Source organism: Marmota marmota, unplaced genomic scaffold (assembly GCF_001458135.2).
Source record: "Marmota marmota marmota unplaced genomic scaffold, marMar, whole genome shotgun sequence".
Lineage (NCBI taxonomy): Eukaryota > Metazoa > Chordata > Mammalia > Rodentia > Sciuridae > Marmota > Marmota marmota.
Window position 1 is genome coordinate 59,006,197 of NW_026000037.1, and position 15,835 is coordinate 59,022,031.

Below are 15,835 nucleotides of genomic sequence, written 5' to 3' on the forward strand. Positions count from 1 at the left end.
CCTATGTGGCCTCTGTTGATACCACAGGGGTAGGGAGGTGGACTTGTGACCTCTGGGAAGTGACACAAGTAGCAGGCCTCCTCTGATGGCACCCCAGTGGAGAGGGCAGGTTGTGGGGCTTTCAAAGTTCTTGCACAGTCTCCATTGCCACCAGAGTGGGTGGAGACTTCCCCACTGCCTGTTAGGGATGAAAATGCCGGGCCCCCAACCTGGTCTTCTCTGATAGGTTGGAGCACTTTGTCATTATAGTTAGGCATGGCTGGAGGTCTAGGCTCCCTAGTTGACCTTTGCTTGCACAGGTAGAGTGGGACTATGTGTTTTATATGAGTATTTAATTCTGTCCTAACTAAAGAAGTATAGATGTTGCCCTTGTGGTTGAAATGATAACTATTCTAAAGGCACAACTGGGCTGAGGATGTAGTTCAGTGGTAGAGCTTGGCTTAGCATTCTTTTTTTTTTTTTTTTTAATTTTTTATTGTGGGTTGTTCAAAACGTTACAAATTTCTTGGCATATCATATTTGACACTTTGATTCAAGTGGGTTATGAACTCCCACCTTCACCCCATACACAGATTGCAGAATCACATCAGTTACACATCCATTGATTTACAAATTGCCATCCTAGTGTCTGTTGTGCTCCGTGGCTTAGCATTCTTGAGGCCCTGAGTTTAATCCCTGGCACTACAAAAATGGGGGAAAAAATCAAAAAAGAGTTTAAAGGGACAGCTAAGTTAAGTGTGTGGTCCAAAAGTATTCAAAAGCCATTGAATTCAAAACCAAGGAGCAATAACCTGATTTTTAGTATCTCTCCCAAAAAAAAGGCAAACAAATTCCCATTTATCATTGCTGAAAGTGTCAAATAAGAGTAAAATTATAGGGTAACTGAAAAGGAGCTTTTGGTACAGAGTCCAGGTTTTATGTTTTAAATAGAATGTTTAGATTAAATAAATATTAACCTCAAAATGCCTCATTTTAATAGGAGTTTCACTCAGTGGTTAAGAGTGAAGGGAAATGATAACAATAAACACTGTTAACAGGAACCTGGTGTCATTTATAAACATCATCAATTTTATGGGCCTTCTAGAAGGCTGTGATTTACATGCATAATAACTGTATCTTCCTGTACAAGTAAAATTCAGATCAATTTCCTCCTCTCATCCCTGCCTCTCCCTCTCTCTCTCCACACACACACACACACGCACACACACACAGACACACACCCACTGAAGTAGTCTTATCACATACTACATGACTTTAGATCTTTTATGTGCCTTATTTGTAGGAACTTGACAATTTAAAGATTGACTATAACCTTCATTTGGCTGGAAGAGAGTGTGAGTGCCTAAAAGTCATTAGCTGGTCAGCTGCACTTTTCCTAGCCGCTAGCTGGAGAGCAGAGCTTGCTGGGACTCTGTTGCCAAGTCTCCTGGGCGCTGCCAGGTTTGTAGGTGCTTGAGCTCCAAATCTGGGATGGATCAACAGCAACAACAAATCTAAAATCTCGTAACTGTGTCCTTCCTTGGGTCCTGTGGTCCCTGGCCAGTCTGCCTCCTTCATTTCATCTTTCAGAATCTTTTATGTTTACTTTATATATGATGTTCAGTGGTTTGGATTATACATAGTAGGAGGCATAGAAAGAAGTATGTCTACACCATCTTCCCAGGAACAAAAATCTTGAGCAGCATGAGTCAATAATTACTATCTCTAAACCATTGGCTCATAACCATGAAGCATATATGTTTATTGTATGGAACTTCATTTACTAGAAAGTATAAGTCTGTTCACTTTAACTTCAAATAGGTACATATAAGTAAGAAAACAAAATTTCCACAGTAAATTGAATTTATGTCAATGGAATTTTATTATCAGCATTATAATAACTATGATTTTCATTTTTTTTTGGTGCTGGGGATTGAACCCATGGGTGCTAAACCACTAAGCTGCATCCCCAGCCCCTTTTGTATTTTATTTAGAGACAGGGTCTCACTAAATTGCTTAGGGCCTTGCTAAGTTGCTGAGGTTGGCTTTGAACTTGTGATCCTCCTACCTCAGCCTCCCCAGCCACTGGGATTACAGGCATGCACCACTGCCTGGCACCAATAACTATGATTTTTATCCAACTAGTATATAAGAACTGTAGAGTAGGAGAACAGAGTGCTTCAGCAGTAGGAACCTCCATGGGGGAGAAAACCTTTGGAGAAACTGCCAACAAGACGTAATAATAGGAACACAGATAACTAAAAAAAACTATGGTTATTAGTAACTCTAAGGAAAACAAAAGCATTAATAATATTTAAATTGACATAATAATGTAAACACCAATCATCCACTGACCTGGAGGAGCATACAATCAGGGGAAGTGTGCGAGTGAGTCTTGGTTCAAGAGAGTTAAATCATCAACTACTTTCATAGCCTCTCACTAGATAATGACTATAATAGGTAAATTAATAATCAATAGTATACAGATATTATTTATAAATGTGGAAATAAACCCTAGAAGAAACAGCTAAGGGTTGATCACTGTGGTCTGTTGTAAGTAAGAGAAGGGATTAAGAGATGGCTGGGAAAGAGATTTGTGCATCTTTTTAAAGAACCAGTTAGATAATTTTCTTTTTTAAAATCTTTGCACATACAATGATTTCATAAAAAATAAAATGCATTAGAAACTAGTGGAAGATATTTTTTTATATGATGAATGGAGAAAACAATACATCTATTACCCTGCTACCCTAAGCTGCTCATGGGCCACCTCCTCTCTGGAGTCCTAGCTTCCTGCTGTCTTGCTGGACCATCTCTCCTCCCCTCCTTCCTCCACCCTAGCTCCTCTCAGTTTCTCAGCCCCTCACCACTGCAGAACCTTAAACATACTATTTTCCTATGAAGAGGAATACACATTCTTGTCTTACATTTTATCAAAGACTTGGCCTGAGTGTTGATTCCAGAGCCAGCTCTCATCCCGAGCACAGTAAGCTTTGAAGTTGATTCTTACTTGATTTCAGTAAATTGTTCATACATTCTTTATGATGATGACCTTGGCACATAGAACAGCCTTCATTTGGCCTGGTTCCAATATGCACCAATTTCGTTTACCAGTTTAGCTAAAAAGTATCAGTTCTCCAAGAGCAAGGTTCAAATTTCAGTTGCCATGGTGCTGTGGTTTGAATTTGTTTCCCAAAGTTCATGTCTTGAAAGGTGAGACCTTTAAGAGGTGATTAGGTGATGAGGACTATGAATGGTTGTCATCATTATTAAGGAGGTAGGTTCATTCTCGAAAAGCGGATTTATTGTAAAAGAACTGCTAGTTCTTCAGCCTACAAATCACTACATAAATAACAAAGATGCATCACCATCAGTAACTAATCACATCACTTTTTTCAAAATCTGTCCTCACTTGGTCATTGCACATATGTTATTCCAGTTAGTCAAGGAAAGCCAAGCATGTAGCCATGCTGTCTTCTGATATGATAAACCCATGTGATATTTTACACAGATAAGTAAAAAAGATGAAATTGCAGCAAAGAAACATGATAATACTGGAAATCAGAATCAAACAGAAGAAATAGCTGCCTGTGGGCATGTTGATGCCACCACCACAGGACAGATTCTCCTCAGCCAGGGGTGCTCAGTGCAGGTGAACTCATCAACAAAACTGAGAGCAGTGGTTGTGACGAAGCTATACAAAAGAAGTGGTGCTGACAGGGAACTTCACACGACAGGAACTCTTGGAGTTAAGCTAGCATATGTGAAAGGCACAATGTGATATAACAAGGAAAGTGCAACGCATAACATGTTAGAAGCCCATGCAGATTTAGAACACGGTAGGACAACTAGCTAAGGCACAGAGGATGCTGGTTTCCTCTGGTAAGTTCTATTCCAGGAAGACTGTGAGCACTCTTCAAAATACTCTTGAAAAAAATTTTTTTTACAAAGAAATAAAACATTTTAATTCTCAATATTTGTAATGTTTAATGCGAAAGCTAGTTTTACTGTATTTTTGTTTGTTTGTTTCATTTCTGCACACATTTGTAATGGACAGGAATTTTAGTTTCTGACTGAAAGTGTGAAAAGGTCACGGACGACTCATAATCTTACCAGTGATCATTGAGATTGCTTTGCATAGTTTTAGCTGGCAGTCATCTTTATGTTCTTCACTACTGTGCAAATCAAGGACAGCCTGCAAATGAAATCAAGAACTTTATGTTTCTTCTTTTTTCCCTATCCCTGCCTGCCCTCTGCTGGAGGTGCCAGAGATTAGTGAGATTCTCCAGACTGTCAAGCTACACAGAGGTGGTTCTCTATCTTTTATTCTCCTCTGCCTTCCCCACCACCCTGGAAGGATGCAGGATGTTCCCAAGCCTAAGCAAGGATGCTCCAACCCTGCTTCAGGTAGTCACTACATCCACACTGTAGAGAGGACTCTGGTGCCATTAGGCAATCATATCATGTAACTAAGTTCTGTCAATTGAATTCTGTGCTCCTAATGTAACCTAATACAAGCCTATTATTGGAAGGGACATTGGAAGTTATTTAGTCCAACTGCTGGCTAATGCCAATGTTCACTTTAAAACTAAAATTTTTTTATGGCTTGTAAATGTGACCTCAGGGAGCATCACCTTTCAGCCTAGATTGGATTTCTGATTTATGCCAAAGTTTTCCTGATACTTTTTTCTTTTGTTCCATTTCTGCAATGGTCCTTGCTGACTGGATAATTACTTCTGGAAATGTTCCATTTTAATAGCTACATAAAGCTGTCTCATGTGATTAATGTAAAGAACTGTACTATTTCTAGAACTCCCAGATCTGTTCCCAGACTATTTGAATTCCGAGACACTGCCTTAATTTCCTTCTATCCCATCCTTACAGTTTATAGTCCCCAATCATGCAATATGACTCTTTACCCAGTAGTTTATAGAAGCTGGGTCCACAGGAAATGCTTAATCAATAATTGTTCAATGCTGACTAAACTAACATATGGTCACGGACACACAAGGATGGTTCAGTAGATGACAGAATGCATATATGACAGTGGTCACATAAGAGTATATTGTCTAGTGACATGGTAGCATCTTAGCTCGTATAAGAAAACTCTATGATGTTCTCACAATGATGAAGTCACCTCACGATGAATTTCTCAGAGGGAATCTCCATCATTAATTTCCCTGAATTTCATTTCCTTAATGGAAGTAAACAAGGCTATTACACAGCAAAGAGAATAGGAATCCAGATACAGGCAAATTGTGTTATGTATAAACTTAGACAAAGCTGTCAAGACCTTTCTGCTCAAAAGGAGGGAAATACTATAGCGCACTTAGGAATATGGACTTCTAAAATTCTTTCATCTGCCTATCTCATAGATTTTTTGTTGAATATGTAGATTTATATCATGTAAATATATTTACATTTAGTTACGTAAAACAGATCAACATATTTATACATATTTATGTGAAGTAAGTAGTCATTTTGAGACAGTAAAGATTATAGGTTTAGAACATAAAGTCAGAACCAATCCCTTAAACCTCTGAAATTCTAAATTATCTGTTCTGTTCGAACCCATAGATTTTCAAGTTTCTGTAATAAATTCTGACAAGTATAAAAAGAACAAGATAAATGAGTGTTTTTATTTCCAACCCATATTGTTAGTTCACATGTAACTTAATATACAATTTGGCATGCTATTAAATAGATTTTTTTCTTATATGAATTCTATAGACACTGCTGACTACAAGGAAAGTTATTATTATGCTCATTTATATTTGGAAAAATGAAGACAGAAAACTGAAAGAAATGACTACTTTAATACCAGGTCTGGAAACAGAACTCTAGGACCACTGATTTATTTTACTTCATTATAGTGATAATTTTTTTCTTTTGCTTGCATACTCCCTAGAATAGTTTTGAAGAGCAATATGCTTTCACACATCTTTGTGTTAACATTTGAATAATTTTCCTCATATATTTAAATAGCAACAAAGCATATAATCATATTGTAGGTATTGACACTTTTAACAAAAACCTATTAACACTCTTTTCAATGTATACAATACAATCTAAATACCAAAACATTTTATATGGACTGTTATTAATTTAAAAAATACATGAAAAACCTCTTTTCTAACATTAGCTACTTTTGTAAAAAAGTTTTATGTTTTCTCTTGAAGCCAAATTTTCATTTTACTTTATCCACCGAATTTGTTCTTTATATTTGAAAGTTTAAAAATAGTAATGGCTGTATCATACTTTTCTCCTACAAAAATATATATGTTGAAATTCAAAATATATGTTTCAGATATTTCCTATATTTATAAAGCTTTTTATATTCATAAAACAGAAGGGTGAAGTTTTCATCTGGATTGGGTTATCACCTTCTTATAATACAATTGGACATAAAATAAATACATTATTAAATTTGATAATTATTAAATATAAGTAAAAGTTTACTGGAACTGTATCTTTTAAGGAGATGAATGGAGTTTTTTTTAGTTCAAAATCAATACATGCATACATATTATTTATTGCTAGGATGTAAATGAATTCTGCATTGGCAACAAAAACAAAATTATTGATTATTTTCACACACATGGCTTATAAAAATTGTATTAATGATTATTTCTAGTAGATTCCACAATCCATTCTCATTAAGCCAATAAACATCTAAATAAGTACATTGTAGGATAGAATGAACTGATACCAAAGTGTTTGAGCAATAAGAGGTAGCAGTAAATACATCCAAATGAACAATGAATATAGATTTTATATAACTAATTACCCACTCTGTTGTTGTGTGTGTGCAATGTTGGGAATCAAACCTCTCAGTGACCTCCCCAACCCCTGTAACCCATTACCTTTATGAAAGAGTTAATTATAAATTTTCCTTTTGAGTCTGACTGGATATACAGGAAAGAATAAAACATGAACTCACTTCCCGTGTGTAGTCCTGACACTTAAAAATGTAATAACAGTACCAAAAACAGAAAGAAAAAAAAAGTAATGTTGATCAGTAGGAATGACTGTGGCCATTTTTACTTCTTCTTTCTTGAATTGCACACCTGAGCCCCAGGCCAGTGTTTGATGGAGGCAGCCTCACCATAGGCACTGAGACCCAGGGCAGGAGTCCCTGTGGGCGAGAGGATTGCTCTTATTTTGTGAGGTCAGGGAAAAGTGACTGGGCATAGCGCCTTTATGAAACACGTGGTCTCGGGCAGATCAGGTTTAGGCAGGAGTATATACAGGAGTTGAGGACCTGGAAGATGAGCTCCCTTAAAACCACCCAAGATTGCACGCCCTTTAGAGAACTCCCCAGTCACCCCAATTAGAAGACCACAATAGAGACCTCTGAGACCCATAGTGTTTTAAGTTGCTGCCAATCTTTTAGAAACTCAGGGATATGAAGTCTGCCTAGGAAGTTTAACCAGCCGTTCTATAAGAGACTGTCACTCAGGCTTGAATCATTGTGTAACAACTGCCTTGCTCAGGTGACTGTGCTGACTGGCTGCTCAACCTGCGGAGTGGGGCACAGACAAACAGCTCAATGGAAAACTATCCAGTGCCTTCAGTACCTTTCCATTTTTGAATAAACATTTATTTCCATGAGAAAAAAAAAAAGAAGTTATAAAATGTGAACTGGCCCCTCAATGGGGGTGGGAAGCAGAATATGAAAAAATCAGGGCTTTATTTTTTAAAAACATTTACTTGCCCTACATATTGACCTTCATCTTTCTCAGTCTACACCCTTTCTACAGGCTTAACTAAAATACACGCTTAGCACTAAAATATCTGATTAGGTTGGTCTCATCTTCCAACTTAATAAATAATAAATTTTCTTATTGCTAAAATAAACACATACATAGGTGTCCAAAAATTGTGTTTTTCAGATTTACTTATACCTATGATAATAACGTGTATTCACATGTAGCTGTTTAACAAATCCAGAATACAGAGGTAAATATAGAGATTGGATAAACTGTGATTCTGCATTTCAGAAAATAAAATAATATTGTCATGTTGCTAAGGAAGTTTGTATTTAGTAGGAACAAAACTTCAACAGTATTTTCCATTCCTCTCAGTTCTATGAAACAATCTCTTATAATCCAATACAATTACAACCTGAAATTAGTTGTCATACTTATTTTTATTTACCAATGCAGGGATCCCTATCTGTGAACCCCACCAGAAACTACTCCCGGATTCCTTATGCTCAGAAACTGAGATAATAAGAGTTTGTTGTTTTAAACCTGCAAGTGTTTGGGTCATTGGCTGCACAGCACTAAATCACCCATTAACTACTTTTAGTTACTGTGCTTCCTATTGAAACTATTACTTAAAACAAAACAAAATAATTGTCCTTTAGTCCAAGTTGGTCATTTTTAACTAGAACATTTGTTGCCATTAAGGAAACATGTCCTAGCTTGGCGGATCTTGAAGGGGTGGTTCCACCCTCCTCCTACCTTAGGGGCAACCTAGAGCTTTGTGAGGGGGATTTTTGTGGTTCTCAGAAAGATTATGGAGCTCATTGGCTTCTATGGGTGGGAGCTAAGGGTGTTAGGTATCCTGCAAGGTGGAAGATACTTCATTTCAAGATAGGAAAACCATTATATAGCAATTGTTTTAAAAGAAGGGTGTTGCTCCAATCAAGTTGAGAGCTACTAGCCTAAAGAAGGGACTGTTACATTTTTCATGGGGAAGGCACAACAAAATCTGCTAATGTGTTTTTGAAATGGTTCATAAGAGAAAGAAGCCAGGACTTTATTACATGGAGTATAATTTGCTCAAAAACTCATATTTAATAGTGAAAACTTTGTAATCATAAAAATTCTGCTTAAACATTTTTAAAGAGAAGACAATATTTAATTTTTAGGTAACAGGATAGTTGGTGACAGAATTATGTGCTAATGGAAGGAAATATGATGCAAGTGAAACACAGAGATGTTAGTTATGACAGGCCCAGCGGTGCCAGCCTGTATTCCCAGCTACTTGGGAGACTGAGGTTGGAGGATCACAAGTTTGAGGTCAGCCTCAACAACTTAGTGAGACCCTGTCTCAAAATAAAAAAAAACAAACCAAATAAAAACAAAACAAAACTGTAAATATAGATCAGTGGTATAGCACTTGCCTAGCATGTATAAGGTCCTGGGTTCAATCTCCAGTACAGAAAAGAATAAAGTGTCAGCTGGGCAGGGTGGCACATACCTGTAATTCCAGTGTCTCGGGAGGCTGAAGCAGGAAGATTGCAGGTTTGAGGCCAACCTCAGTAATTTAGGGAGATCCTCTGCAATTTACATAGACCCTATCTCAAAATAAAATAATAATAATAATAATAATAAGACTAGGGACATAACTCAGTCATAGAGTGCACTCCTGGATTCAATCTCCATTACCAAAAAAATTAAAAAATAAAAAGATGTTTATATCTTTTATATGGTTACTTAATATTTCTAAAGTCAGATAATGTTTACATAGATGTTGTCCTTGTGGCAACCTAAAGTAAGCAAATCCAAAATTATGAAAGGAGAACAAGGACGAAAAGTTACCATGCTGTGATGAAGCTTTATTTTGGCATAATTTCTATTTTCATGTGAACATTAAAATATGCATTCTATTGAACTGTTCAGACTGATTTAATGTGGCTCACAAAAATACTTGAAATTTGTAGAAATATTTCAGGAAAACTTGGGTATTTCCATATAGCATTCAGAGTAATTTTTCTTTGATAATACATTTTTAATCAAATATAATATGGGCTTGTAGAATTTTTTTTTTAAAAAGCCAACTCTTAGAGTATGTCAAATGAATTAGCACTGTCTGAAATGCTCCCATTTGGGTTGATAAGGCAAGGTCCTCTACGGAGGAGACAGAGGAAAGGCAGAAGATATTTTGAACCAAAATATAATCGATCTTCACCACCATCTTCTTATAAGGCAGTATAATAATGGATTGAAAGGGTTAGGAAGGCAGAGCCTTTGCCTTAATTTTTTTTATCTTTTATATGGTTACTTAATATTTCTAAAGTCAGATAATGTTTACATAGAACAAAAAAGTCACCATCATTAGTGTACAGTTCTACAAGTTCAGAAAAAAGAGCATAAAGTTGTAAAACTAGCACTACATTCAACATTTTGAATGGTTTCATCACTGTTAAAATTCCTTTTTTAGTAAAGACCTCTACCTACCACCAGTCCTTAACAACCTCTGATCTGTTACCAATATTTTTAGTCTGGCTTTCCCCAGAATGTCCTATAAATAGAGTCATATAGTATGTAGCTCTTCTATTTCTTTCTTCTCACTTAGCACAATGCATTTGAGATTTATCTGAGTGATCAGTACTTCATTCTGCTATATGAGTAGAATATAGAGTAGCATTCTGCTATACAGATGTAGCAGGCTTTGTTAAAGACATTCACCATTGAAACAATTCAGTTGTTTTCAGCTTTTGGTAATGATGAATGAAGTCACTATAAACATTCCTATATAGGCTTTTGAGTAAATGTAGGTTTTTATTTCTATTGGGTAAGAAACTAGGAGATGATGGTTAGATCTTATTTGTAGGTGTAGGTTAAGTTTTATATAAAAAACTGCTAGCTGTATTTTAAGGTAGCTGTATTATTTCTTTTTCCCATCAGTGATGTATGACAGTTCTTGTTGCTTCATATCCTGACCATCATGTGGTATAGTTAGATTTTTTAAGTTCAGACATTCTGAGAGGTATGTAGTGGTACCTCAATGGATTTTTAACCTGATGTCACATTTAAGAAATCTTCATTTATCTCTGTTCTCATCTTGTTTTACTTCCAGAATTTCCATTAGCTATTTCGTTATAGTTTCAATCTCCTTGCTGAAATACCATGTCAGTTCATGCATATTGCCTACCTTTTCCACTAGAGTCTTTAATGTATTAAAAATAGTTATTTTAAATGACTTGCTGGATAGTTCCAACATCTGAATCTTTAAGTCTGGTTCTATTGCTTGCTTTATCTCATGATAATAGAAGTTATTTTTTTTTCTTGCCTTCTTAATTGTCTTATCATTTTTGAGATGCCGGGCATCATCATCATCATCATTATCATTATTTGTAGTAGTAGTAGTAGTAGTAGTAGTAGTAGTAATAGTAGTAGTAGTAATACCAGGGATTGAACCCAGGGATGATTAATCACTGAGCCACAACCCCAACCCTTTTTTATTTTGAGACGGTTTCTTGCTAAGTTGCTTAGGACTTCACTAAATTGCTGAGGCTGGCTTTGAACTTTGATTTCCCTGCCTTAGCCCTCTGAACTGCTGGGATTTCAGGTGTGGGCCACTTAACTGGGCACCAGACATTAGTTTTAGGACAACAGAGACTTAGATATAGTGTTTGTACTTGGAAATGAACATAACTCTCCTGCTGTTAGGCTGTGTGGGGGGTTGGGTTAATCTAGCTAACAGATAAGCAGGTTTTATTGTTGCTGGGTTAGCTTCAGTAACCACTGGCTTCAAATTCCTGTGGCATGAGCTTGTCCTGAGGGTGCGTCTTGGGTGCCAGAGAGTCTTTCTCCATATTCCTACTTAACCCTCAGCCTTTGGCCCATTCTGTGTGTCTGTACCACAGAACAGAAGGAAGGGTTCTCTCTATATTACTGCCCATCCTTGAGGAGTGGACTGCTATTGCTTGTTACTCAAGGTTGCAGTCAGTTTTATTCCTTTATCTGAGGGGTGGAGTTCCTAAGTGATCCGATTGCTCCTTCCCATGACAGCCAAACTACCGTGTATCTTTTGCAGGTCTTGTAGGGGACTTTCCTGTACATGTTTAGTGGGAAGATACTGATGGACTCTTCCCTGCCCCCCAACAATGATGGAAATTTTTCCTTTTACCCTTTTCCAACTATAGTGATTCTTCATTTTGCCTTAGGGAAACCGATTTTCTGTCTCTACCCAAGTGATTTGAAGAATTTTCCTTAGGGAAGCAACTAAATGGAGGCTTTGTGACTTTTCTACAGCAGCTATATTCCTCTCCTATACCTTCGCCACAAAGGAAGATTGCTTCTGGTCCCCTACCATGACCCTGATCTTTTCCTTGAGCACGCAATCAAGGCCTAGAAGAACAGTAAGTACAAAGTCCCTTGTATTGATGGCTCTCAGACACATTTATTCTGTTGTTGCAGAGCAAGTTCTCTTTGGCTCTGTGGATGTCCTCTGTCACCAGTTCTTTGCAATCATGCCAGAAAGATTTTAGATAAATTGCTCAGAATAGCTGGCATGGGTTTATTAGAAAGGATAGGAAAAGGGAAAAAGATAAAACTCTTGAGGAAGAGAATGGCTCCTTTCAGAGACGAGAGGCATGGCACACCCCTCCTGCCCTCTAGTTTTATTAGGGATCCCAGGAAAGTTTCCAGAGAGTCCTGTTCAGATCCACCTCTTGATTTTTAATTGACAATAAGATTGCACTGGACTTTCAAGTCACCCATGCACGTGGTCTTGTCCCAGGGAGGGGATATTTTATTATTATAATGACATGCTAGAGATCCAAGGCAACTCTGGGTCACTTTGGCCCATGCAGACTGGTTCTAATTGGAACTTGTTTTTACAGATTTTATAGTTGAAGGGCTTTGCTTCTAATTATCTTGTCCCCTTGAGTCCTGAAATCTGGTCTGCATAAAGGTCACAAATGTCCCCGCTCCAGGGTAACTTCTGTTCTTATCAGTAGAGAAGAATTTTTGAGCTTGCATTTCTCCTGCAGAGAACAGGGTTTTTGCTGAGGGATGTGACATATCCCACTGACTTAAGCCAGGAAAGGGCCACAGGTAAATTGCTTTTAAAAAAGAAAGTGTGTAGGTGTCAGCCCAGTAGGCCCAGTCTATAGAATTATCCCCTTAATCTTAGGTTCCCACTGCTTATGTCTCTCTGTTATGTATCACTGTCGTGTTAGCTCAAGGTCAGATTTCTGCAATTTGTTAGACATTTTGGATGAATTCTTCTTACTTATTTGATGATAACTAGCATTGCTATTTCTTGTGCTCAGTCAAAGGTGAGACACAGTTGGCATCTTGTATTCTTGGAGGGACTTTGAATTTCTGGTTACCTGATTGTTCTATGGTCTCAGATATCTGGTGGGTTCAATAACAATTAAGATTTGTATTTTATCTGTAGTATTTCTTATTTCTAGGTCAGGAGCCATGTTCTTGTCTACCAAGTCCTTATAGAAGCAGAACTTCAGTTGTATCTTTAAAAAACACCTGAGAGACTAAAATTTTACAAATTTGCTCTTCACATTTAGGAATATGAAAACACTCAAATATCATGAGTACCATAGTATCAGGTAAATGAAAGTGTTATCATCATTCCCCTGTCCTATAAGAAGCCATGGGATGTCATAGGAATGTCCTTTTCTGGGTAGAAATGGCTGGGTAATGACCAAAATCTTTATGTTACCATCTAACTGTGTCTAGAACAGAGAATATTGAAGAATTGTGTGATCCTCTTTCAAGTTTGACCCATAAAAGCCTCTCATGTGATGCTCTTCCATGCCTCTCTTTCTGCCACCAGATGGATGCAAACAGCCACTGTGATGGGGCAAGTCAGATGTGTGAGATGGCAGAAGCTCCATCAGCCTGGGTCCCTAATGGCCATGTACATCAGAGCTCATGCGCTCCTACTTCCCCAACCTGGAACCAACTTGGATTATTTCATGAATAAGAAATCAACTTTTTGATATGTTTTAGCTATTATTACCTATTGAGATCAAAATGTCACAGCAAATAGTCAACCTTAATATCCTTTCCTTTCTTTCTCTTGTCCCGTCATCTTGTCAACAAGCTCTGATAGGAGATTTTTATCAGGCTTGTCAGTTATCTGTAGGCCATTCATAAGACATACTCTTCTAAACCCTTGCCATTCATTCATGTGCTGGAGAAGATAAGAAACTAAAACTCAGTTGAGAGTCAGGAAAACATTTTTTAAGTGTTATAGAGGCTTCATCTGATGTATTGACTTCAGTTATTAGTGCTGCTTGTAGTGCTGTGTTGGGAAATTATTTGAGGCAGTGTGGAGGCTAATAGAAAAGAACATTGTGATTAATTAGCAATAACTGTCACGAGCAAGTGAGGTAAGAACAATGGCATGCATTCAAAAACTTAAGTCATTCCTGGGACTGAAGCCAACCCTTTGGATGTGCACAGTGGGCTGTTCCTCAAAATACAACCCAGATTTGTAAGTCCCATGTAAGAAGCTCTGATCATTAAGGCAACATCCCTGCCATGGCTCTTACTTATATAAATTGGTATGATTTCTCAAAAGCCTTGAAAAGCTTATGGAAAAAAAATGTAGATTTCCCTTTGCCTAAATTCTGCTTGCTTAGTTTAGAGATCAGGTATGTTTCAGGACTCAAAAGTTCTATTAAAACAGTTTTGAAGAAACCTGCACTGCTGCCACCTAAGCAGTCTGGATAAGCAGATTATTCTATTCTCTAGGATTGAGACCTGGTGCCTTTAAATCTAAAATCAATTAACTTTCTGTCTGGCTTATAGACTGGCTTGAAAAATAGAAAGACACAAAGAATATTCCCCTGATATAGGTGGTTAAGAAGACCCCCTCCTCTGCTGTGGAAACTAGAGCTTACTCACAGTGGCTCTCAAATTCTTGGGTTTCTTTTTTTTTTTTTATTGGTTGTTCAAAATATTACAATGCTCTTGACATATCATATTTCATACATTTGATTCAAGTGGGTTATGAACTCCCATTTTTACCACGTATATTCTTGGGTTTCTTTAGCTACACATACTTACTGTTTTTTTAGATGACAAAATGCTGCAGTTCAGACACGCACATCTGAGTACAACTTGTACTATTTGCAAACAAAATCTCAGCCTAACCTCTTTAACAAAAGCATTAGAGATTTTCTATATTCGTAGGAAATGGGAAAGTGTAATTCCATTTCAATGCAAAATAAAATCAATGAGTTAAGTCAAGAAATTCAGGTCATTTCTAATTGTGAAGAAACAGACTTATCTCAGTTAATGGATATTCTGAAAAAACAAAAACAAACAAAACACAGCTGATCTAGGGTCTTTAAAAAAAGGATCAATGTCACAAAAGGATTAAAAAAAATACTAAAATACTGTTAACATGGTGATTTACCTTAGATCAAAAGAGACCAAAGAACACAACTAAATGCAATGTGCCTCTCGGATCAAACAGAACACACAAAAACAAAATTGGTATGTTTAGGCCCATTGGAGAAATTTGAATATAAAATTTTATATTACATAATAGGACCCTATCAAGGTTAAATTTCTTAAGTGTGATAACTGTAGAAGGATGTCCTTGTTCTTTGAACACAGGTGCTGTAGGATTTAAGCCCTTGGTGTCAAAGTGTCTGCATTTTTCTCAGATGTTTCATACAGAGAGGTAAAGCCAATATGGCAAGAGTGGGTGCAGCTAGGTGAAGGGGAGATAAGCACTTACTATTCCAGTCTTATAAATTTTCTATAAGTTTGAATATTTTTAAATAAAGAGTTGATAAAAATAAATAAAATGACAAAACAATTTGTATTTTGTTTTTATTTTATCAAATAAAATGTTTAAGATAGATATGACCCTTAGTAACTTTTAGAATTTTTAGTTGTAAAAATATAATTATTAAAAATGTGGTAAGTAGGTGGGAGAATTTACTCATTAACCTGTCATTTCTCTTTTTTTAAAATATATTTTTACTTTTAATTAGTGCCTGTTTAATGATCAGATCAGGGTACCCAGTATCCTATCATTTTTAACATGGGAATTATACTTTTCCTTTCTAGTCTTTTCCTATGTGCATATGTAAGTGACATCACATTGAGATCATTTTCATCTATCCTTACTACTTCATAGT

General features: G+C 36.8%; 1 long non-coding RNA gene across 1 annotated transcript in view; it reads left to right on the forward strand.

The window, feature by feature from the left end:
* The window catches only part of LOC107136713, a 64,046-nt gene extending 48,536 nt beyond the window's left edge, over positions 1–15,510 (forward strand). The window contains exons 3-5 of the long non-coding RNA XR_001502743.2: positions 11,967–12,073; positions 13,133–13,285; positions 13,513–15,510. This is a non-coding gene — a long non-coding RNA (uncharacterized LOC107136713). The remainder of the gene's footprint in view (positions 1–11,966; positions 12,074–13,132; positions 13,286–13,512) is intronic.
* Positions 15,511–15,835: the final 325 nt, after the last annotated feature.